At 46.3% G+C, this 22,335-nt stretch overlaps 1 protein-coding gene across 3 annotated transcripts in view; it reads left to right on the forward strand.

The window, feature by feature from the left end:
- Positions 1-1,856: 1,856 nt before the first annotated feature.
- Ccdc182 (coiled-coil domain containing 182) overlaps positions 1,857-22,335 on the forward strand; it is a 71,344-nt gene continuing 50,865 nt past the window's right edge. Inside the window, exons 1-2 of one of the 3 annotated variants that reach the window (XR_003851032.1) lie at positions 1,857-2,066; positions 13,826-13,949. The gene's annotated coding sequence lies outside the window, so the exon portion shown is untranslated. Of the gene's footprint in view, positions 2,067-2,179; positions 2,282-13,825; positions 13,950-22,335 lie in introns of those variants that run through there. The other 2 variants (XR_003851031.1, XM_029568121.1) reach the window with 2 other exon arrangements.

The raw sequence follows: 22,335 nt of genomic DNA on the forward strand, positions 1-22,335 counted from the left end.
CTCAGTGAATGAGGTCATCCAGTGGAAGGTTTTATCCCAACTTCCTCTGGGTCTTCCTGCGTAAGCAGCGGTCTATATTTAGCTGCATGTGCTACAATTGCTTCTGCCCCACTGGGTAGCCTCCTTGCTTAGAGATGAAAGCTAGGGCCACGTGGGCATTTTGAGAGAGCAAAGATGTGTGAATATGCTTGAGTGGTAGACTTTTCCATGGCAAGAAAAAATTTGGAAAAATGAACCGACGTAAAGCTTTTCATTTAGCGATTAAAGCTGAAATTCTTGATGACTTTCCTACTTTGAAGACCCATAATTATTTTCTACCTTAAAAGTGAAACGCTTCATTATCAAACTCTTTACAAATGCAGAAGAAAAAGATAAAAAAGCAAGAAAACCTACATACATACACCTATCACCAAACCACAAGCATAAATACAGGATCTTACTCTGTAGTCTAGGCTAACCTAATTTACTATGTAGCCCAGGCAATCCTCTTGCCTCAGTCTCCTAAGTGCTGGGATTACAGGCAGGAGTCACCATGCCTGGCTGGGCTTCTTGCCCCCACTGTCCTCATTATCTGGTGCCTATGGTTGAAAGTCTAGTGTACACAAAATTTTAAATTGTCACTGTTCACTGCAACCACGACATTCACAGTGCACATAATTCTCTCAACTTACTATGTAGACCAGGCTGACCTTGAACTCACAGAGATCCACCTGCTTCTGCCTCCCAAGTGCTGGGATTAAAGGCGTGCACCACCATGCTCAGCAATGTGTACATAAATTCTACTGTAACCATTTCCCCATCTTATAAAATGCTTCCCTGTACTGTTCCTAGCAGCTCCTGAGGAAGATCCCTCTGGTTTTTCTCACCTTTTCCCTACAAATTGGAAGATGGGATGTTCCCATTTTTTTCCTACTATAAACACCACCATAACAAACATCTTTCTCTGTGTTTGGAGCTATTTTCTTAGGATCCAACTCCAGACGTGATTTTTTTGAGTAAAAAATTTTGGATATTTTTACAGTTCTTGACTCATTTGGTCAATTTGCTTTTTACAGGTTTTGCATGAATTTACATTCCTGAAAGGGGTCTGATTTGACCCTCTAAATGTGGTGGGAGGTGTTGGAGGGATGGCTCAGCAGTTAAGAGGACCTGAGCCCTGTTCCTGCAGAGGATCTGAGTTCAGTTCCCAGCACCCACATTGGGTGGCTCACAACTATGTAACTACAGGGTATCTAACACCCTCTTCTGGTCTCTTTGGGCACCTGCACACATGAATATACTCTCTCTCTCTCTCTCTCTCTCTCTCTCTCTCTCTCTCTCTCTCTCTTTCCCCTTCTCCCCATGTGTGTGTCTGTGTGTGTATATCTGTGTGTGGCCCACGTAAATACAAAACAGAATCTCTTACACCGACCTTATCTCACATGCCAGCCATTCTCTAGTAAATATTTTCCTGCACAGAGATAAGTGTTAAGGTTGTAGCATATGAAACAATATCCCCTCCTAGTCAAGGCTTTGGGTCCTTTCTGAAAGACGTTGTCAAACTGTCTGATGTTGTGGGTCCCCGTTCAGCCATTCAACCCGCCGGTGGCCATCCCTGTCCTTTCCTTCTGGGAACAGTTCCCTAATCTGAAGACTTTACAGCAATTTAGAAATTTGACTACTATGATTTAAATGTGAGTTGGCCTCACAGGCTCATATGTTTGAACAATTAGTCCCCAGTTGGTGGTGCTGTTTTGGGAGTTTGTGGAACCTTTGGGACATGGTGGAAGTAAGCCACTAGGGGCGGGTTTTTGAAGGTTGCACCCACTTCTGGTTCCGGCTCACTTTCTCTTGTTTCTCTGAGGTCCAAAGTCTCCATTACCCATTCCTGCCTCTACAGGCTCCCTAGTTCCTCCCCACTCTGATAGACTGAAATCTTTCTGAAACCATGAACCAAAACAAGCCCTTCCTCCCTTCCCTTAGGTTATTTTTGTCAGGCAGTTCACATAGCAGTGCAGAAGTAGCGAATACTCCAGGTGTCGAAGCTGGACCTTGACTGATTCCCATCCCCGTCTGCAGCCATGTTGGTGAGTCCCTGGTTCCGATTCCTTCTCAACTTCTGAAGTCCTGCTGGAGCTTGAGGGGTTAAGAGCTCAGTACAGTTGTCTGGCCAATGGATTCACCATTCCTTTCCCCCTAGGGTATGAAATGAAGTTGCTTACAGGTTTTGCCAATGTAAACTCCACATGGAAAGAAGAAAAACATCCCCTTACTCACCCCCTGCTTCTTTTGATGTTGAGAGAAAAAAGAAAAAGAGATTAAAATATTTACAAGTATCTGATCAGCCTCCCTTGTTTGGAAGGTGTGTAATAGAGGAAAACAGAGAGACATCTGTGAGTGCTTAGAGAGTGGAAAGAGAAACAGGCAGGCTTCCATGGGGGCCCGTCAGGTTGGCAGTGCCCTGTAGGGAGGGACTGTCCATCCTGATTATATTGTTTTGTTCTGCCCACTGGAGAGGGAGAGGATGCAGATGCTGAGGGAAGGAATTCAGTTGGGTTGAGAGATGGATCTCCAAGTTCAATTCAACTTTCGTTAGCAAGGAGTTAGTCCTTTTATTTGTTCTTAATTATTTATTGTTTTATGTTTATTTTATGTGTATGAGTAAGTTTTGCCTGCATGCATGTAAGTGCACCCTGCACCCATGTTGGGCAATGTCTGTAAAGGCCAGAAGAGGGCGTCAGATCCCCTAAAACTGGAGTTACTGACAGGTGCTAGCCACCATATGGGTACTGGGAACCCAACTCAGGCTTTCTGCAGGAGCAGCACAAAGTCCCAACCCCTCCTCACTGCTGCAGCAGTGTCTCACCTGGACAGTTGCATAACATCCAACTTCCAGCTGCCTCAGGGACCCATCCACCTTCTATAGCACACTGTAAATGCTTCTGTCCGGTATCTGGCACACTAATGGAAATGGTGAATTTATATGCTTGCCTATTTAGTCAAATGTTTGTCAGGTTTGGAAGGAGAGTGACGTGGTTAGGAAATGAGGGGACTCCAGGGAGGAGCAGTTTGTGAAATAAAGGGGCTTTCCAAGCCACTCTCCTGCCGCTTCTTCAATATCTTCTCAGGCTTTTGTGCAGGACACACAATCCTCCAGTTTATCTTTAGGTGAAACATGAAAGGGGATTTGTATTGAGAAGCAATGACCCTCTTTCTCACAAAGATTCTCTAAAGGTCAGCTGCATCTCTGTTTTGTTTAAGAATGTTATTAGAAACAGCCGGGACTATCCCAGCTCCAGCTGGCCTCACCCTGAATATTCAGCTCATTTCTTCGAGCATGTTGCTGGGACAATGAATGAGAGGCTGATGGCAAGATACAGCAGAGGGGGAATCTGAAGGATTATTTTACAAGTGTCTCAGCTCTCTGATGGGGGAAGAAGAAATCTAATAGGCTGATCTACGGGTAGAAGGATCATATTATATATTTGAAGCTCTGAGTTTTATATGATTGCTAATTTTTAATTTATTATTTTTATTTTATGTATGAGTGTATTGCTTGCATGTATGTAAGTGCATCCATATCATGCAGTACCCATGGAGGTCAGAAGAGGGTGTTAGATCCTCTGGAACTGGAGTAACAGTTGGCTGTTAGCCTCCATGTGGGTTCTGGGAGCCAAATGTAGGTCCTCTGCAAGAGCAGTCAGTACTCTTAACTGCTGAGCCATCTCTGCAGCCCCATGATTGCTAATTTTTTAAGGTTTATTTGTTATTCTGTGTGTGTGTGTGTGTGTGTGTGTATGTGTGTGTGTATCTGTGAATGTTTGTTTCTGTGTCTGTGTGTGTCTGTATATACATGGGTGCAGTGCCAGAAGAAGCCATGGGATCCCTGGAGCTGTGGTTACAGGTAGTTGTGAGCTGCTCTACACTGGTGCTGGGAACTGAACTCTGGTCCTCTGCAAGAGCCACAAGTGCTTTTAACTACTGAGCCAGCATGATTATTATTTTTCCTTTTTTTCTTTTTCTTTTCTTTCTTTTTTTTGTCTTTTTGAGACAGGGTCTCCCTGTAGCTCCAGCTGACCTGGAACTCGCTATGTAGACCAAGCTGGCCTCGAACTCACAGAGATCCGCCTTCCTCTGCCTCCCAAGTGCTGGGATTAAGGGCGTGAGCCACCACGTTCAGCCCCATGATTATTATTTTTAAAGATTTTTTCTTTAAAAAATTTAAAGTACTTTTAGGGGCTGGAGAGATGGCTCGGTGGTTAAGAACACTGTTTGTTCTTGCAGAAGACCCGGATTTGAATCCCGGCACCTACATGGCAGCTAACAACTGCTGTAACTCCAGTCCCAGGGGATCAGCTTCTTCTGACCTCCTCGGGCATTGCATGACACAGATGCACTTACCTACATGCAAGCAATACATACATACACATAAAATAAAAATAATAAATAAAATTAAAAAAATTTAAAGTACTTTTATTCATCTCTGTGTATGTGTGTGTGTGTGTGTGTGTGTATGTGTGTGTGTGTGGTGGGGGTTGGTGCACATATGCCATGGTTTTCTTCTGACCTCCTCGGGCATTGCATGACACGGATGCACTTACCTACATGCAAGCAATACATACATACACATAAAATAAAAATAATAAATAAAATTAAAAAAATTTAAAGTACTTTTATTCATCTCTGTGTATGTGTGTGTGTGTGTGTGTGTGTATGTGTGTGTGTGTGGTGGGGGTTGGTGCACATATGCCATGGTGTGCGTGTGGAGATCAGAAGACACCTGTGGGAGTTGATTCTCTCCTACCATGTAGGATCTGGGGATTGAACTCAGGTCATCAGACTTGTTGGGAAGTACCTTTATCTACCAACCCATGACCCCCACTTTTGAAACCTAGAAGGTAGAGTCACTATCAATCCTTGTCTCACAGATTATTGCAAGGCAGAGTCATGAGTACATGCCTGGCCCTGAGTTATGGGTCTGGGCTGGCAGCGTGGACTAATCCATTCCTGCAAGTCAACCACTTACCAAGCTATGGTGTATCAAGCCTTGCATGCCTAGACCTGCAGAAACAGCAGTGACCAAAACAAAGTTCCTCCTCCCCTGGAGCCTATGATCTAGTTGGAAGAAACAAAGTAACTATTAGATTTATAACATGTCAGGGAGTGATGAATGCTATAAAAATTCAACATAATGAGGGGAAGGGATGGGCTTTGTATTTTATTTAGAAATAGTCAAAGAAGGCCTGTCTGCTAAGATGGGTGCAGAGTGAGTGACGTGAGGAAAAAGCCTCATTGGTGCCTGAGGCCAGAGCATTCTATGAAGAAAGAAAAGAGGTAACAGAGTAACGCTGGGTGCACTCCAGCAACAGCAGGAGGCATGGCAGACATGAGATCAGGAGATGAAGTCAGAGAAGACACCAAGGGCAAGATCATAGGTGACCCTGGCTATGACAGAAGTCCCCGAATCCTGCTCTCTGAGAGAGGAAAAAAGTGACTTTTGATGTAAAAGACTGTCTGCTGGCATATGGAGATACCAACAGAGGATGGTAGATAGAAGCTGTGAGGCCAACCAGGGGATGATGATGGTTTGGACTGTGCAGAGTTGTGGAGAGATCAAGAATCAGGGAGATTCTAGAAACACCTGGAAGGTAAAACTGACTGGATTTGCTGATGTACAAGGCAGGGTGTGAAAGAGAGGCAGTAAGGGCTGTGAAGGTAGCCCAGTGGTCAGAGTGCTTACATACACAAGGCCCTCAGTTTGATCTCCAACACTACACAAAGCTGGGCATGGTGGAGGCATGCCTGTAATCCCAGTTCAAGGTCATCTTCAGCTATGTATTGAGTTCAAGGCTAACCTGGGCTACATGAGACCTTGTATAATTTTTTTTTTTAAAAGGAATTCCGAAGGAAGAGGCAGTCAGGAGCAAGGATGACCACATTGTTTGACTTGAGTAATGGCAAGTCTGAAGTTGCCACTGTTAAAATGGGAAAGACAAGAAGAGGTTTGAGAAGATGAGCAGACAGTCAAAGAAACCTAAAATGAACTCAGAGAGTAGAAGGCACTGTGTTCCAAGGGGAGAGTGTGCTCCACCAATGACATCAGCGTTGCTAATGGTGGAAGGGTGAGGTTTGAAAATAGACCACTGTGCGGAGGCCATGTTGACCTTGACAAGGGCAGGGTGAGTGAGCACAAATATCTGACCCCTCAGGACTTCAGAGGAGCTGACAGGAGCAGAAGACACTATGAAGTCTTTCAACAAATTGGCTGTTGGCATTTGAGGTGGGCACTGGCTGGAGGGCCTTTTGCTGGATCACTTTTTCTTAGGGAGATAGTTCAGCATATCTGTAGATATAATCTAGCGATGAGGTGGGGGGAACTGACAGCACAGGATAGAAGCTCCCGGAGCATAACTTTCTCCCTCTCTTTATTGTGTAGCTTGGAGCATTGATCAATGTGTTTAGTAATTGTTTGTGGTTGATGTTTCTGTGAATGTCTCTGGCATTTATTTCCCCTTTAGGCAAAGTTGTTTTCCTCAAATATGCCCATGGAACTAGACCAGATCCATTTAATGATGAAAGTGCTTTGGAAAAACAAATCCCCTGACTTCCGTCCATGAGCCCTTGTTAGCTCTCTTATCGCTCAGTTGTAGGGGTGTCAGCAGAATCGATACCAGCGAGTTACTGTTATTGAAAGCTCAGTGTGCGCTTTACATGAATTATCTCTGGGAACCATTGCTGTGATGTATTGTGCTATTGATTATCTCAGTTTAATGAAGAAACTGGTTTCAGAGGTTAAACCACATGCCCAAGTCTGCGGGTAGTATGAGGTGGAGCCAGGCCTCAAACCAAACCCCATTCTCTTAATCGAGCCCTAGAGAGCCGCTCTCCCCACAGAGGAACTGTTAAACCTATTGTCGCTACAGACGGATGTTGGCACAGAGAGACTGAGCCCTTTTTCTGCCAGGGCGAGCAGAAGTGTATCCCATGGCCACAGCTCCCTGGATGATCCACACTTCCCTGGGCTCCCAGCGTTCAGGCTGTGTAGTGCCAGCTGGACTTTGACAGCAGGGGGCGCTCTCCAGCCGCAAGAGGCCAGGCAGCCAGGCCCAACACTAGGCTGCAGAGGACTCCTTTCCTACCAGCCCAGGCCCCTGTGTAGCTCATTCCCCCTCGGCTTGCTGCTGCTGCTGCTGCTGCTAGCTGAGCTACTTCACAGAACCAGAAAGGACCCCTCTGGGGAGGTTCGTGGAAAGAGCACACTCTGGTGAAAGGGGCCTGGGTCAGGGGTGGAATAGAAGTGCTAGCTCTTGGGTTGGGTGCTGATGTTAAAATAGAGAGATTCAAAGGGGACAGTAATCTCAGGCCCTGGCCTCTGCTGGGGATCCTAGCTGATGGGTGGCCTACCCAGGCCTGGGTAGGTGTGTGGAGGAGCCGAAGCCAGACAGGCACTCTGCAAACATCCACTGTCCTTCCCAAGTTCCTGCAAAGTTGGTTTCTTTCTAAGACCCCCAACTACTAGGACCTGTGAAATGGATTTCTGGTTGGAAAATCAGCTTCCTGTACTCACAGGAATACGATAGAGAGAAGCACTGTCCTGGGGCTTTGAAGCAAATGCCACTGATGTGAGCATTGTTACCCCCCTCCGCACTTCCTCTGTCCCTTCCCCAGGACATCACGGGCCATTGGTTGCCCTCCTGTCCTAGGGCAGGCCAGAAGCAAAGGGCACCCTTGTGGTGGGCGTCTGAACCCCAGTGCCACCACAGCTGTCAGCTGCATGTGACTTCTCCCGGCTGGCCAGAGGCACTCCAGGCCACAGAGGGAGAGCAGGGACACAGCTGGTCTCCGTGGAGGGCCCCTCCCCGTCGTACCCTGCAGTATGTAACTCTCAGATCCGTAAGACCAGGCCAGGGAGCATGTGAGGGAAGAGGAAGGAACCGGAGGCTCCTGGTTCTAAAGCAATCCAGGTTTGGCTCTGCTGCAAGCCCCCTGTGTCATGTTGTCAAGACCCCATGCTTCCTCATTAAATCTGGCTTCCTTGGGTGACCACTACCTGGGACTTCCAGAGGCAGCTGTGAGTGGCAGGAAGAAGCTAGTGTCCTAGAGTGGACCCAGACACAAACCTTGTCCTTGATTTGGGAACAGTGGTTCTGTCCCCTACTCTGGCCCACCCATGTGTTCGCAGAGGAGTCAGCCATTGATGGGCATAGCAAGCCCCTCTTGCTACAGATTCTTTGAATCATTCCTTTCTTTTTGTTTATCTACTTGTTTGAGGGTCTTATTATGTGGCCTTGCCTGGCCTAGATTGAGATGCCCCTGCCTCAGCCTCCCAAGGGCTGAGATTCCAGGCATGGGTGGGTCCTTGCCCTTTGGAAGCATCAGTCTCTGCATTCAGAGCCATAGCTGCTCCATCCTGTACTGGCTAGGAAGAGCTGCGCTTCCTGTGGGTGAGACCTAAACAAACAGAAAGATCAACTGTGTAGCAAGTGTCAATCACCTACAGAATGTAAGAAACAGAGTCCTCGAGGGGCTTGTCATGTAGCTGAAGAGATGAGGACCCAATACATGGGAGTTCAGTATCCAGGAACCAAGTAACAGTTTCAATGACAGTAGAAGACAGGTCGCTGGTCCCTTCGTGATGGATTATCAAATGCGTGGCTCTGGCAGTGGCAGCTGGCGTGGGGAAGAGGGGGAGGAAAAGGCTTCAGGCCAACATGGTTCAGGAGGACTTCACAGGGACAAGGTGGGGGTGGGAGGGAGCCTGTATCCAAGTTGCTTCTTATAGGCGGAACGTATTAGAAAGAACTCAGTGTCCTGTGTTTGGAAAATATAAGACCCACTGTCCTTTCTGGATGATTTCAGGTCATTGCTCCTCATGTCATCAGGGTACTCAGTACATATTATTGTATGAATAAGGGTGACATTTGTGAGCACCTGCTATGTGCAGTGATTGCAGGGGGCATGATAGAAACCCGTCTGGTATTTCAGCAGTAGCTGGAAGACTGCCCTCCACTCTAATCTGTAAACAAGGCCCATTAGACTCAGAGAGCATAGGTATCTTGGCTAAGTCAAGGGGAAGTCAGGCTTTTAGGTCTGTTCTAGCTGACTCCAAACCTGAAGGCTGAGATGGACCTCATCTGAAGCTGTTTCCAAGGCTGCCTGTTCCCTACTTGCAAGCAACTCTGCTGTCAGGGAGTCCAAACTACTGTGTGGATTAAGGCTGGCTTTCATACTATTTTGTCTTTTATTTATTTATTTATAAATATTTTATTATTTGTCAGGCATGGTGGTGCACACCTTTAATCCTAGCACTGGGAGGCATAGGCAGGAGGATCTCTATGAGTTCAAGGCCAGCCTGGTCTACATAGTGAGTTCTAGGCCAGCTGGGGCTACAGGGAGACCTTGTTTCCAAAAGACCAAAAAAATGTATTATTTTTATTTTATGTGTATGAGTGTTATGCCTGCATGTATGTAAGTTCACCTGCATCATGGAATTCCTGAAGAGGTCAGAAGAGGGCTTCAGATCCCCTGGAACTGGAGTTATGGACAGTTGTTAGCTGCCATGTGGGTGCTGGGAATTGACCCTGGGTCTTCTGCAAGAGCAGCCAGTGCTCTTAACTGCTGACCCATCTCTCTAGCCCCTAATTTTGACTTTTAAAAAAAGATTTATTTGGGGGGGGGTTATGTATATTTTTATTGCGTTTTTGTGCTTTTAATATAAAAAAATCTTAATTAAATTTAGATCCATCATCCAAAAGCCCCCACCACCATATTTCATTCATTCTGTCATATGTGTTAAGTCCTATCTGGTCAGGCATTTATACTTAGATGTCCCTCCATACAAGTTCATCCACTGAAGTCTAGTCAGCCTATCTAGAGTCACTCCCTTAAAGAAGATCTACTCTCCCTCACCCCACAGCAATCACTTGCCAATAGTTCTTTGGCTAAGGTTGGGGCCTGCTGCCCATTTCCCCAGTTCTATGCTGGGTTTTTGTCTGATTGAGTCAGCATGGGTCCTGTGCATGCTGGCACCATTTCAAGTTCATATGAGCAAGTTCCCAGAGGCCTGACAGCCCGTTTCCTTATGTTCATGTGCCAACCCTGGCTCCCACAATCTTTCTGTCCCTTCTTCTACAATGGTCCCTGAGCCATATGTGGGTGAAGTTTAATACAGGAGCCCTATCCAGGGACATGGACTCTGCAGTCTCTTATTCTCTAAAACTTGGCCAGTTGTGGTCTTCTGTGTGCATCACACTCTGTTGTATAAGGAATCTTCGCTGGTAAGAGTTGAGGGATGTATTAGTATCCTCTCTACCCCGTTCCACTATGTTCCATGAGCCTTAGAGGTTCACTGTAGATGTGTCACCTAGGGGTGGGCATCTGCCAGACATATATTCTCTGTGTGTGATCAGTTGTGGAACTCTGCAATAGCCTCCATCAGTTGCAAAGAGAAGCTTCTTGGATGAGCGGTGTATGGTATACTTGTCTGTAAATATAAGGATCTATATTTAGCATACAGTAAGAAATTTCATTTGTCTAGAGATATGACAGAGACAGGGTTTTCTTTAGGATCTATGATCTCTCCAGCCATGTGTATTTGGCTATATTTACAGCGCCACCATGAGTTCCCTCCCATTGAGAGGGCTTTATATTCAGTTAGACAGCTGTTGATCACCCCCTAGACAAAAGTGTCACTACTGCACCAATAGAGAGAGTTTGCTGTGCCAGTGGTTGTGGTTATCAGGCTTTACAACTGGATTGGACCACTGATTGATTTTCTCCCTTAGCACCTTGCCTAGTATCCTCTAGAACAATGAGAGCTAGACTTCATGGAGAAGGTTTCCAGGTCAGTTCTAGTACCTGTGCTCTAAGACCTGTGTCCAAATTATGTCCTGTCTTCAGCAGTAGGGTCTTACCTTCAAGTTCTGGGAGGTAATCAAGGGCTGTGGCAATAGCCTGTGTAATTTTGGGAGTCTCTTGGACCACCCTGATAAAAAATTCGAAGGGAGGCTTCCCCTGTCTGGCACTGCGTTTCTTGTTATATAGCCTTCAGGAATACAGATGCACTCGTGTTCAAATATTGTATGTGTATTTTTCAGGGTTTTTTTTTGAGTTAATAAATTTTCCTCTGACTTTTCACACTACCTAAGCCTTACTTTTCTCTCCCTTCCATCCCTAGTTAAAGTACCCCCATTCCCCCCACCTTCCCCTTGATAACGTCTGTCGCCTATTATCTCCCCTCTTGAGTTCCCTCTTTACTCCCATGGTTCCTTGTATGTCCCTCTGTCCTCCCTTCCCAGTTGAATACCCCCCATTTTCCCCATTTCCCCCTTGGTAACATCTGTTTCCTACTATCCCCCTCTCTTAGGCTCTTTCTTTCCTAAAATTCATATGGAATCACAAAAGACTCCGTATAGCCAAAGCAATCTTGAGCAAAAAGAGCAATGCTGGGGGGGATAACAATACTGTATCTCAATCTATACTACAGCACTGTAGTCACAAAAACAGCATGGTACTGGCACAACAACATTCATGTAGGGTTGGAGAGATGGCTCAATGGTTAAGAGCACTGACTACTCTTGCAGAGGACCTGGGTTCGATTCCCAGCACCCACATGGTGGCTAGAACCATCCTTAACTCCAGTTTCAGGGGAATCTGAAGCCCTTTTCTGACCTCTGCAGCACTGCACGACATGGGTGCACTCACATACATGCAGGCAATACACTCATACACATAAAATAAAAATAATAAATAAAATATTTTTAAAAAACATTAAAAACTACCATTTTTTTTGAAGAGAGAGAGAGAGAGAGAGAGAGAGAGAGAGAGAGAGAGAGAGAACATGAGGGTGGGACTGGGAGTGGTGGCACACACCTGTAATCCCAGCACTTGGGAGGCAGAGGGAAGCAGATCTCTGTGAGATCGAGGCCAATCCAGTCTACATAGTGAGACCCTGGAGAGAGAGAGACAGAGAGTGAGAGTGAAAGAGTGAGAGAGACCATGAACTGCCCACTTTTCCAAAGACAACAACTATGACATTTGTTGGTGCTCTTTTTATAATGTTAATGTCTTACCTTAGACTGCAATGAAAGCACAACCTTGTAACCCACTCACTTACTCAGATCTCTCCAATTTGTAAAGTCTCTGTGGACATCATTTTGACTATTCTGTAACATTGTAGCCCACAGCAGTATCACAATTTATATAATCCCCATACAACTGGCCTCTAAGTGGTCCTAGCTCTTTTGCTACCATAAGTCATACCACAGTGGACACATTTGCGTGTAAAGAGTTTTTGACACTTTAGTTTATAACTGCATGATGGATTCCCAGAAGTGGAACAGCGAGGCCAAGAGCACATATCTAAGGCTCTTCATATATTTTTTCCAAATTGCTTTCCAAAAGGGTTATATTAATTTATGTTTGATTAGGAATCTTTAAGAACATTAAACATGTCATGCTCAATCAATATTTTCTTTTTAAAAATTAGTTTTTAACTACCAATTCTACTCTCCACAGTCAACAAAGCCTTGGGCACAGCTAGAGCTGTCTTTGACCACGTCATCCATCTGATCTTCTTGGGTAGACGCCCTCAGCTAGCTGCTGGCTTCTAGGTCTTCCAGAACCTTCCCTGTGCCTTTACACACATAGTCCATGGAGCATTTGATTATAGGCTCCTGCTGATATTTTTAAAATGTATTCTTTGCCCCCTTTTGGAGGGAAGCTTGCAAACTTTCTGTGAAGAACCAGGAGGTAGGAATGTCAGGCTCTTGGACCGTCTGTATGGCAGTTGCCGAACCTGCTGTCAAGCACAGGCAATATGCAAACACATGACTACAGCTGTGTGCCAATTCAACTTTATTTACAAAATAGCAGTCTGACTGGATTTGGCTTATAGGCAGTCATTTGCTGATGTCTGTTCTACACTGTGAATTCCTTGGGTCAAGGGCCAAGTGGTTCCCCCAGCCCCTGGAGTGGTATTTGCAGAATTACCTTTGATCATGAACTAAGTGGGAGGGCTGGCTTTTTAATACTGAACCTGAGCTTAGATGGGTGGGAAGGACATGAAGCTATCTAGTCTGGACCACAACCTCTGTACTCCCTTCACCTTGGCCTTTCTGTTGGGAAGAGGGAGAAGAAAATGAAGGGCCATTCCTGGGTGACTCAAGTCCTTTCTTTGAGAATGAGAACCTAAAGAGAAGCACAGCCATGTTCCTCTGCCCCTCGCCCTCAGTTGACCCCTGGCACAAATCTTTCTCCAGAGAGGATGAAGAACAGACAGAGTCACAGAGAAAACAATATCACTATGGGGCTGAAGAGATGGCTCTTCAGCTGAGAGCGCATACTCTTCTTGTAGACACTCTAGTTGGGGTCCCAGCACAGCCACTCACAACCACCTTTAACTCCAACTCCAGGCAATTTGATGCCCTCTTCTGGCCTCCCTGGGCAACTGCACCCACATGCACATACCCCTGCCCCCATATGCATCCAAATAAATCATTTTTAAAAAAACAGCGCCACAACAGACAGAGGAATAACCATAAACAGCACTGGTCTTGTGCTCCCTGTGCTCGAGAACACCACAGATTCCTGCAGAACCCACCAGTCATCAGACAAAACTGGGATTGCTGACAGTGAGCTTAGAGCTGTGCTTACTCTTCCTATGTAGATGATACTGTAGCTTAAATGTTGAAGGTCCCCCAGAGGCCTGTGTGTGGAAGGCTTGGTCCCCAGGATAGGGTTATGGAGAGGGAGTGAACTTTTAGGAGGTGTGCTTAGAAGGAGACCCTTGGGTCACTTAAAGGTGATTGGGGACCTCAGTTTCTTTCCCTTCTGCCTTTTTTTCCAGGCTGGGGTGAGTGTTTCTGCCTGGGCTCCTCACCATTGCTATGTAGCACCCCCACTGGAACCCCAAAGCAATGGAGATACTTTTGGACTGGAACCTCATAAACCATGCACTAAATAAACTTTGCTATTTAAAAACTAATTTTATTATTTTTATTTTATGTGAATGAGTGTTTTATCTGGCGGTATGTATGTAAGTGAATGTGCTTGCGTGCAGTGCTTGCAGAGACCAGAAGAGGGCATTGGATCCCCTGGGACTGGAGTTAAGGACTGTTGTTAGCTGCTCTGTGGGTGCTGGGAACTGAACTTGTCTCTGGCTAGAGTAGCAAGGGCTCTTAACTACTAACCCATTTCTCCATTTCCCCCTAAACTTTTATAAGTTATTTATTCAAGGTATTTTGTTATAGTCATGGGAAGCTGCTTAGTACGGAACATAGAACAAAGAAATTAACTTGTCTAAGTACCCATAGCTGCTCTGCTTCAGTGACAGACCCTCTCAGTTGTCTGGTCAGAGTCCATCATACTCTTCTCCCTTAGCGTCAGGACTCTGGACAACATTCCCAGGCAGCAAACTACAAGTTCCAGTCTGCCTTGCAGTTAGTGTAGTCAATGGAATCTCTTTGGCTCTCTCTGTCTTCCTGCTACTTGGAATGCAAACACAATGTCTGGAGCTCCAGCAGCCAGGATGAAGCCACCTCGCAGATAGGAGCCATGTGCTGAGGCTGGTGGAATCAAAGCAGAAAAATGTGGGAGCTACTGGTCAGCCCTTGGCTGCCTTACTCCGGACTCTTCTTTTTTTTTATAAGATGAGAGAGAAATCTCTATCTTGTTTAAGCCACATCGATCAGGCCTCCTTCACAGGAAGATAAATGCAATTCCTAAGTGTAAAAGCCTCAGAGAAGAAACCAGAGTGCTCTTATAACACATAGGGGCTTTGCTAAGAAGAGTCCATCTGGCCAGATCTAAACACATGGCTCTTTCCATCCACTAATCTGAGCCTGTGGATGTAATGGGAGGAAACAACTGAAATGCATTCTAGGGGTTGAACAGCAGAGGAACCCAAGGGAAAGGAGGCAGTGAGTCAAAAAGAGAGAAAGGGCTTTCCTTACTGACCTTGAGGCCAAGAGGTGAGGTAGAAAGCTTATTCCCTTTGAGGAGCAGAACTCCAAGCTATGGTGGACTCAGGGCTTGGAGCGGAGTAGACAACTGGATCCATGTAAGTTGACCAGCCATGCATTGGGGGCTGATAAACGATGACGTGTGTGCTTTCTGCTTCCTCTGGCCAGTGTAGTGTGAATTTGCTAACAGTGCTGTCACTGGCCAGGGGGCATGTGGGGTTGGGGGTGGGGAGCCTGCTGAGGACATGGATGAAGATCCTGCCCTTTCACAGTTGGCGAGCCAGGTCTACCCATCACTGGCACTGTGGGCTCTGGGTTACCCAGTGAGGCCTGTCTCTGAGAGACTTGGTTCTGGATCAGCTGTCCACTTTAGATGGAACAGATTTACATCTGCCACATTCTGATCCCCATGAAGGGAATAATGCAGCTGAAAGAGAGACTCTTTAGTTGGGTGACCTGTAATCCCAGGACTCGGGAGACTGAAGCAAGAGGATCATGAGTTAGAGGCTAGCTTGGACTGTAGAGTGTACCTAAAGAAAAAAGTTTCCCACCAAGTCCAGGCAGCAAAGGTAGACCTTTTCTCTAGAACTTTGGTTTTAAATTCTACTGGGAGCTATACACATAGCTCTCAATAACTTACAAGTGGCCCTGAGTCTGAGGCTCAGGGACTCAGAGGTCACAGTGAGAGACCAGGTATGGGGTGAGTTTCATAGGAACCCCATTCTGTAGGAGGACAAAGATCCACAGGAAGGCCTGACTCTGAATCAAAGTGAAGGGGAAGAGAGTCCTTGGAAAGCCTTTGGAAGAGGCCAGCACCACTAGCTTAACCTTGAAAACCTTGAAAGAAAGTCACCAAGAGAGGCTTCACTCTCTGCCCTTGTCCTGACAAGCGCAACGTCTCCAAGTTTCCCCTCAGAAGACTGCCTATCAAGACAATCTGCAGATTTTCCTTCAGTCCACATATCGACTGCAAAGATAATGTAAGTATTTTCAGTCAGCCCAGAGCCAGAAAGATAAGGGGGAGAGCTGGGAAGAACTTGATTGAGTGACCAAGATAAATGTACTGTACCACAGGAAATCGAAATGCAAAAATCAGGATTGGGAACAACTGAAATATTTAAAAAGACAGAGAGAGAAGGGATGGGCAGCTTACCCCAATCTCGCCTGAGCTTTTGAATATTGCAAAAGATAATAGGGTAGAGAAAGGACCAGAATAGAAACTAGCCATTAAGGGAGACAAAATGACAGGGTTTGGCTTACAAATGGGAATATAATTAAGGAAGGAGGAGAAGGGAGAAGAGTTTGGGGCTGGTCTCCTTGGCCTCTGGTCTCACTTAGATTCGGGCTGAGAGAGCTGGCCTGTCTCTGTTGTGGAAATCTTCCTCTTGTCCTCTCTCTGGAGGTCTGTGAGTGAGGTGGAGTTGCAACATTCTTGTGTGGTAGAAACAAGGGCTATCAGTTAGAATAGCCCAGGTTTGACTGCTGTGACTAAGATCCAGGAGAACTTGAGTAGTATGGGTCATGTAGGAGTTTGTTTCCCTCACATGTGACAATTTGAAGTCAGCTTTCTACCTAAGTTCCTTCCATCAGCTCTGAGTATTGTCTACAGGGCTGAGACTGGGCAGCCTCAACTCATGGGCAGAACCTAGAGAAGGCACAGCTATATCCCTCAAGGCTTCTGGCTTAGACATGGTACCTCTCACTTCTACTCACATTCTGTCAATGACCTCTTAGTTACATGACCCCCCTATTAGCTGCAAGGGAAGCTGGGAAATGTAGTTCTGCTACATACTCAAGTAGATGGGAGAGGGACTTTGGTGGATGAACAGTGTTGAAGGCCACTAGTTGGAACCAAGGGCCAGAGTGGCTGAGGTGCTGGTGGGCAGCCAACTGGTGAGAACTTGATCTCTGAGAAAGCTGCCCTGTGGCTCCAGTGCCTGGTTTTCTGCCTGATGGCAGGGAGATTATTTGACTGTGGTCCTCCAGCAGGACCAGCAGGGCCTGGCAGCAGGTGTGCTTCTTGGTGTCAGTGTGGCACATCTCTCCCCATCTCCTTGCAAGTGATCAACCCCAACCTGTCTCTTCAATCCAACCCAGGCTGCAGGAGGCAAAAATGCTTGTTTCACCTGATCACTAATAGCAGCAGCATCTTGCAAAAAGTCTCCTTTCCTATGCTCTCAAACAGAGTGAAATCAGGGATGGAAAGGGGGCAGGCTAAGCAATCAGCAGCTAATGGAGAGCGTAAGCCTCCAAGATTGGACATTCAGGCTCAGGTAGAGAGGAAAGATGCATGAAACACAGGCCACTGGCTGCAATCAGCAGCAAGGTAGGGGGCTCTTTCATAGAGAAATGAGGGTGGGGAGCTGGGGTTCCATCTATCAGGTCCTATCAGCTCAGACCACAGCCTGCTCTTCCTCAAATGGGCCTAGCTTACATGTCTGCTAATTGCCGGCCATTGGCATGCTCCCCGGAGCCCATGGCTTAGAATCAGTCTTTATACTGTCATTTTCCCCAGTGTGGTCACCTCTGCAATCAATATACACTCCTTTTCAGGGGCTGGTGGCCAGGCCAGCCAGATCTGACAGTTTCAACTTTCCTCTATTTTTAAAAATATTTTATTTATTATTTTTATTTTATGTGTATGAGTGTATTGCCTGCATGTATGTGAGAGCACCCGTGTTGTGCAGTGCCACAGAGGTTAGAAGAGAGCTTCGGATTCCCCTGGAACTGGAGTTAAGGATGGTCTGTAGCCACCATGTGGGTGCTGGGAAGTGAACCCGGGTCCTCTGCAAGAGCAGTCAGTGCTCTTAACCACTGAGCCATCTCTCCAGCCCCAACTCTCCTCTATTTTTAAGGATAAAATCTATGAATAAGGGGCTGGAGAGATGGCTTAGCGGTTAAGAGCACTGACTGCTCTTGCTGAGGACCCAGGTTCACTTCCCAGCACCCACATGGTGGCTATGAACTGTCCTTAACTCCAGTTCCAGGGGAATCTGAAGCTCTCTTCTAACCTCTGTGGCACTGCACAACACGGGTGCTCTCACATACATGCAGGCAATACAGTCATACACATAAAAAATAAAAATAATAAATAAGATATTTTTTAAAAAATCTGACTAAAACCCTTGAGTGATTCAGAGAGCACCACGTTACTTATCTGTACCCCACCCCAACCCCTATCATCAGCCTGGCATTTCTTTAAAACAATGAAACCATTTTCTTTCTTCAGACATAAAGCATGGCCTCAGAGACCTTGACTTAAAGTCAAGAGGCTCAGTCTCTCTTGGGGTCTCTGTAAAGAGCTTCTGCAAGCGTTGCGTCCCCAAGGCCACTCTCCAGTGTGACCTGGAAGCAGGCTGTGTGCTCATTTCTCAGGAACTTGCAAGAAAGATGTGTTTGTGCTACAGGGATTCTTTAGGATTCTAAATGTTGCAGTGCTGCCTGTCAGCAGTTACCAGGCTGGGTCTCCTGGGGGAGGTACCTAGACCCCTCTCTTCAGGCTGGCTAAGGGACCTCAGAGCTCGCCACTGGCCTTGCTTGGGCCGAACACTGCAGTCTTATTTGGACATAAAACCTTGAAGAAACCTACTTCCCAATTCTCAAGAGCCCACCTCATTTCCTTCTTCTCTCAGTTGATCCGGGTTCCTGCCAGGACACTTTCTCATCAATCTTCAAACTTTCAAATTTAGAGCACAAAGTTCTTTTCTTTATTTTTAAAAATAGAGTTTATTTTTCACTCTCTATAGGTCATGCCAACTCAGTATTAAAACAACAACTGAGACATGTCTAGTAACTAGGTTGGGTTTGCTGTAAGCCAGCCACGGTCCCCCCATGTCCTTGCACACTGGCTCTATAGATTCAGGTTTCCCATCCCTTGCCTTTTGGATGCTCCCAGGTATTAATTAGGAGCCTTGTGTCTTCAGGTAATAAAATGCCAAGGCCCAGGCTCCCATCAAACGCTTATGCTGCTTAGAACTCTCTACCTGTGTGTGGCCTGTGGGCATAGGCATGCCATCAGCCTTGTCTGTCTTCTCCCTTGCTCTCCTGGTCCTCCTTCCCATGTTGGTAGGCTGCTTGTGTGTGTGTGTGTGTGTGTGTGTGTGTGTGTTCATGTGAGTAGTATGTGCAGGCATGCTTATATATGTGTGGAGACCACAGGCCAACGTTGAGTGTCATTCCTCAGAGGCTGTACACTTGTTTTGCTTGTTTTTGGTTTTGTTTAGATAGGGTCTCCCTGTAGCACTGGCTCATCTGGAACGTGCTGTGTAGATCAGGCTGGCCTTGATCCCATAGAGATCTGCCTGCCTCTGCCTCTCGAGTGCTGGGATTAAAGACATGGGCCACCATACCTGGCCTCACTTTGTTTTTTTGAAACTGTCTCTCACTGGGACTTGGGGTTTCCCTGTCAGACTAGACTAGCTGGTCAGGGAGCCCCACTGATCTGCCTATCTGCCTTTCCAGAGCTGAGACTTCAAGCTCACGCCATCATGCCCAGTTTTTCCTTTTGGGCCTTCTTGGGAGTCTTTGGAAATATCATCACTGCCCCACCTCAAGGCTGTGGATTTTCTCCTTACTTTGACAGAGATTTCTCTGGCTGCCACCTATGATAGCTTATTTACAACTCTGCTCCTCAGTTATGGTCACTACATCAGCAAAGAACACCCCCAACTCTATGTCCACATCTGATCCACAGCAGGGGATGTGTGCACCTGATCCATGGGAGATGTGCCTTATCCTTACCCCAACTATGGTGGTTTGAATGAGAAATGTCTCCCATAGGCTCAAATATTTGAACACTTGGTCCCCAGTTGGTGGTGCTGTTTGGGGAGGTCATGGAAGTGTGTCACTGGGTGGGTTGTGAGAAGTCACAGCCTTGCCTCACTTCCAGTTCACTCTCTGCTTCATATTTGTGGTTGAATGTGAGCTCTCGGTGCCACACCTGCCACTCGCTGCCATACCTCCCCACCATTATGGACCATCCTCTGAAACAAAATGCCAAAATAAAACTCTTCCATAAGTCACTTTTGGTCATGGTGTTTTAATCACAGCAACAGAAAATAAAGCACCCACCAAACCTTGGGAGTGCAGCTCTTCCACACCACTTGCCTCTCTGTCAGCCTCCACATATGTCACCTCGCTAGCCTCAATTTTTTTTTGAAACATGGTCTCCCTGTAGCCCCAGTGGCCTAGAACTCTCTGTGTAGACCATGCAGGCCTTGAACTCACAGAGATCCACCTGCCTCTACCTCCTGAGTGTTGGGATTAAAAGCATGCACCACCATGTCTGGCACTAGCCTCATTTATTGAGTTATAGGCATGGGTCAGTTGTGTTTCTGCAGCCTTTCTTCATATTCCAGGGGAGAAGGTCAAGTTCTCTGAGTGACTTTTTCTAAGTTCCCTCCATCCTTGTATTCAACAGCATGCTTTTATTCAGGAAATGTGTGCTGTCACTCCCCACCTGACTCATGCTTTCAGAGCCTTCTCTGTGATGGATTGGAGGCCAGTGATGCTCCAGTGCTAACTCAACTTGAAGACTTACCTGGGTGGCTTAGCAGCCTGCCTTTCTCTGCTTCTGTTGCTATGGTTTCAATCAGTTTGAATGTGTTCCTGAAGGCTTGTATGCTGAAATTTAATCCCCACCTGGAGGTATTCAGACAGACAGCTATGGAAATATAGTGTTCAGAGGTAAGGCCTGTTGAGGGAGTTAGGGTTAGAGTTAGGGTTAGACTGACCCTAGAATAGAACTCACGACTGATGGCTTTACAGGAAGAGAGACTAGAGACACCCATATGCATGCCCTCTATCTCTTGCCACATGGGGCCTTGTATTGCCTCACAGTTCTGCTACCATGAAGGTCATCTCAGATGCAGCCCATCAACGTCAGCCTTGGACCTTCAGAACCATGAGTTCAGACAAACCTCTTTCCTTTATAAAGTTACCCAGTCTTAGATCTTTCATTTTAGTAACATAAAATAGACAAATGTATCTATTATTCTCCACTTTGGTGCCTCAGTAGAAACACTGAGATAAGAATCCCATCGTAATATCCAGTTATGGCCTCAGGGTTCATTTCAATAGAAGGTCATGGGGCTGGAGAGATGCACTGGCTGCTCTTGCAGAGGACTGGAGTTTTATTCCCAGCACCTGCATGGCAGCTAACAACTGTCCTAACTACATACAGTTCCAGGGGAATCCGACACCCTTTTCTGACCTCCATGAGCATTACACAACACGGGTGCACTTATATACATGCAGGCAATACACTCATACATATAAAGTAAAAATAATAAAAAAGAAGGTCATGATCATTTACACTATGCTTTGATGCTCCATCCATTCAGGGATGGAGTCTGTTTTTCTACTTCTTGCATCTGTGTTGTTCATGTAGAATAGAACAGAAAAAAGGCTAGGCAACCTCTGGGCTTATGTGTCTTTGAACCTTCCTTCCTTCCTTCCTTCCTTCCTTCCTTCCTTCCTTCCTTCCTTCCTTCCTTCCTTCCTTCCGTCCTTCTTCTTTCCTTCCTTCCTTGATCTTTTTTTGTTCTTTAAATTTGGGACATCAGTTCATGTAACCCAGGCTGGGCTCTTGAACTCGTGGTCTTCCTGTTTCAACCTCCCAAGTATCGGGAGGCCCCACGAAGATTGGCTTCTCACCTTCCATGTTTGCTTTCTTGGCCTGCTACCTCAAGACCACCATCTATGAGGAAACATGGATAAAAGACCACAGGAGAGAAAGGCCCACATCATCCCACACCACTATCAACTGTGTGAGGGAGGTCTTCTTGGATCCCCAGCCTGTCAACCCTCCCGCTGAGCATAGCTGCTTGAGTGAGCCCAGACCAAGCCAGCCAAGGAGTAGGACACCATCCAACTGAGCATGAGATACCAGTTGTTTTCGATCACAAATGGAATATGGGAACTAATGAGACTGCTTGCCATGCCGCAGTGGGAACCTGAAATGGCTGAAAGAAAAAAATAATCACTCAACACTCTCACATGAACGTGTGAGCTTAGCCTTCTAAAAAAAGATTGATTTTTATTTTATGTGTTTTGCCTACACATGTGTATGTGCACCATGTGTGTTCAGTGACCATGGAGGCCAAAGGATGGCATAGGATCCCTTGGAACTGAAGTTTCAGGCAGTTGTGAGGTGCTATGTGGGTGCTAGAAACCAAATCTGGGTTCTCTGCAAGAGCAGCCAGTGCTCTTAACTGCTGAGCACCTTTCCAGTTCCCAGCTTTGTCTTTCAGTATATATATTTGAGACAAGGTCTCCTTGCAGTCCCAGCTGGCCTGGAATTTGCTATATAGACAGGCTGGCCTTAATTGCACAGAAATCTGCTGGCTTCTACTTCCAGAGTGCTGGGATTAAAAGTGTGTGTCACCACACCCAGCTT

Source organism: Nannospalax galili, unplaced genomic scaffold (genome assembly GCF_000622305.1).
Source record: "Nannospalax galili isolate Female #2095 unplaced genomic scaffold, S.galili_v1.0 scaffold879, whole genome shotgun sequence".
In the NCBI taxonomy this organism is placed as follows: domain Eukaryota; kingdom Metazoa; phylum Chordata; class Mammalia; order Rodentia; family Spalacidae; genus Nannospalax; species Nannospalax galili.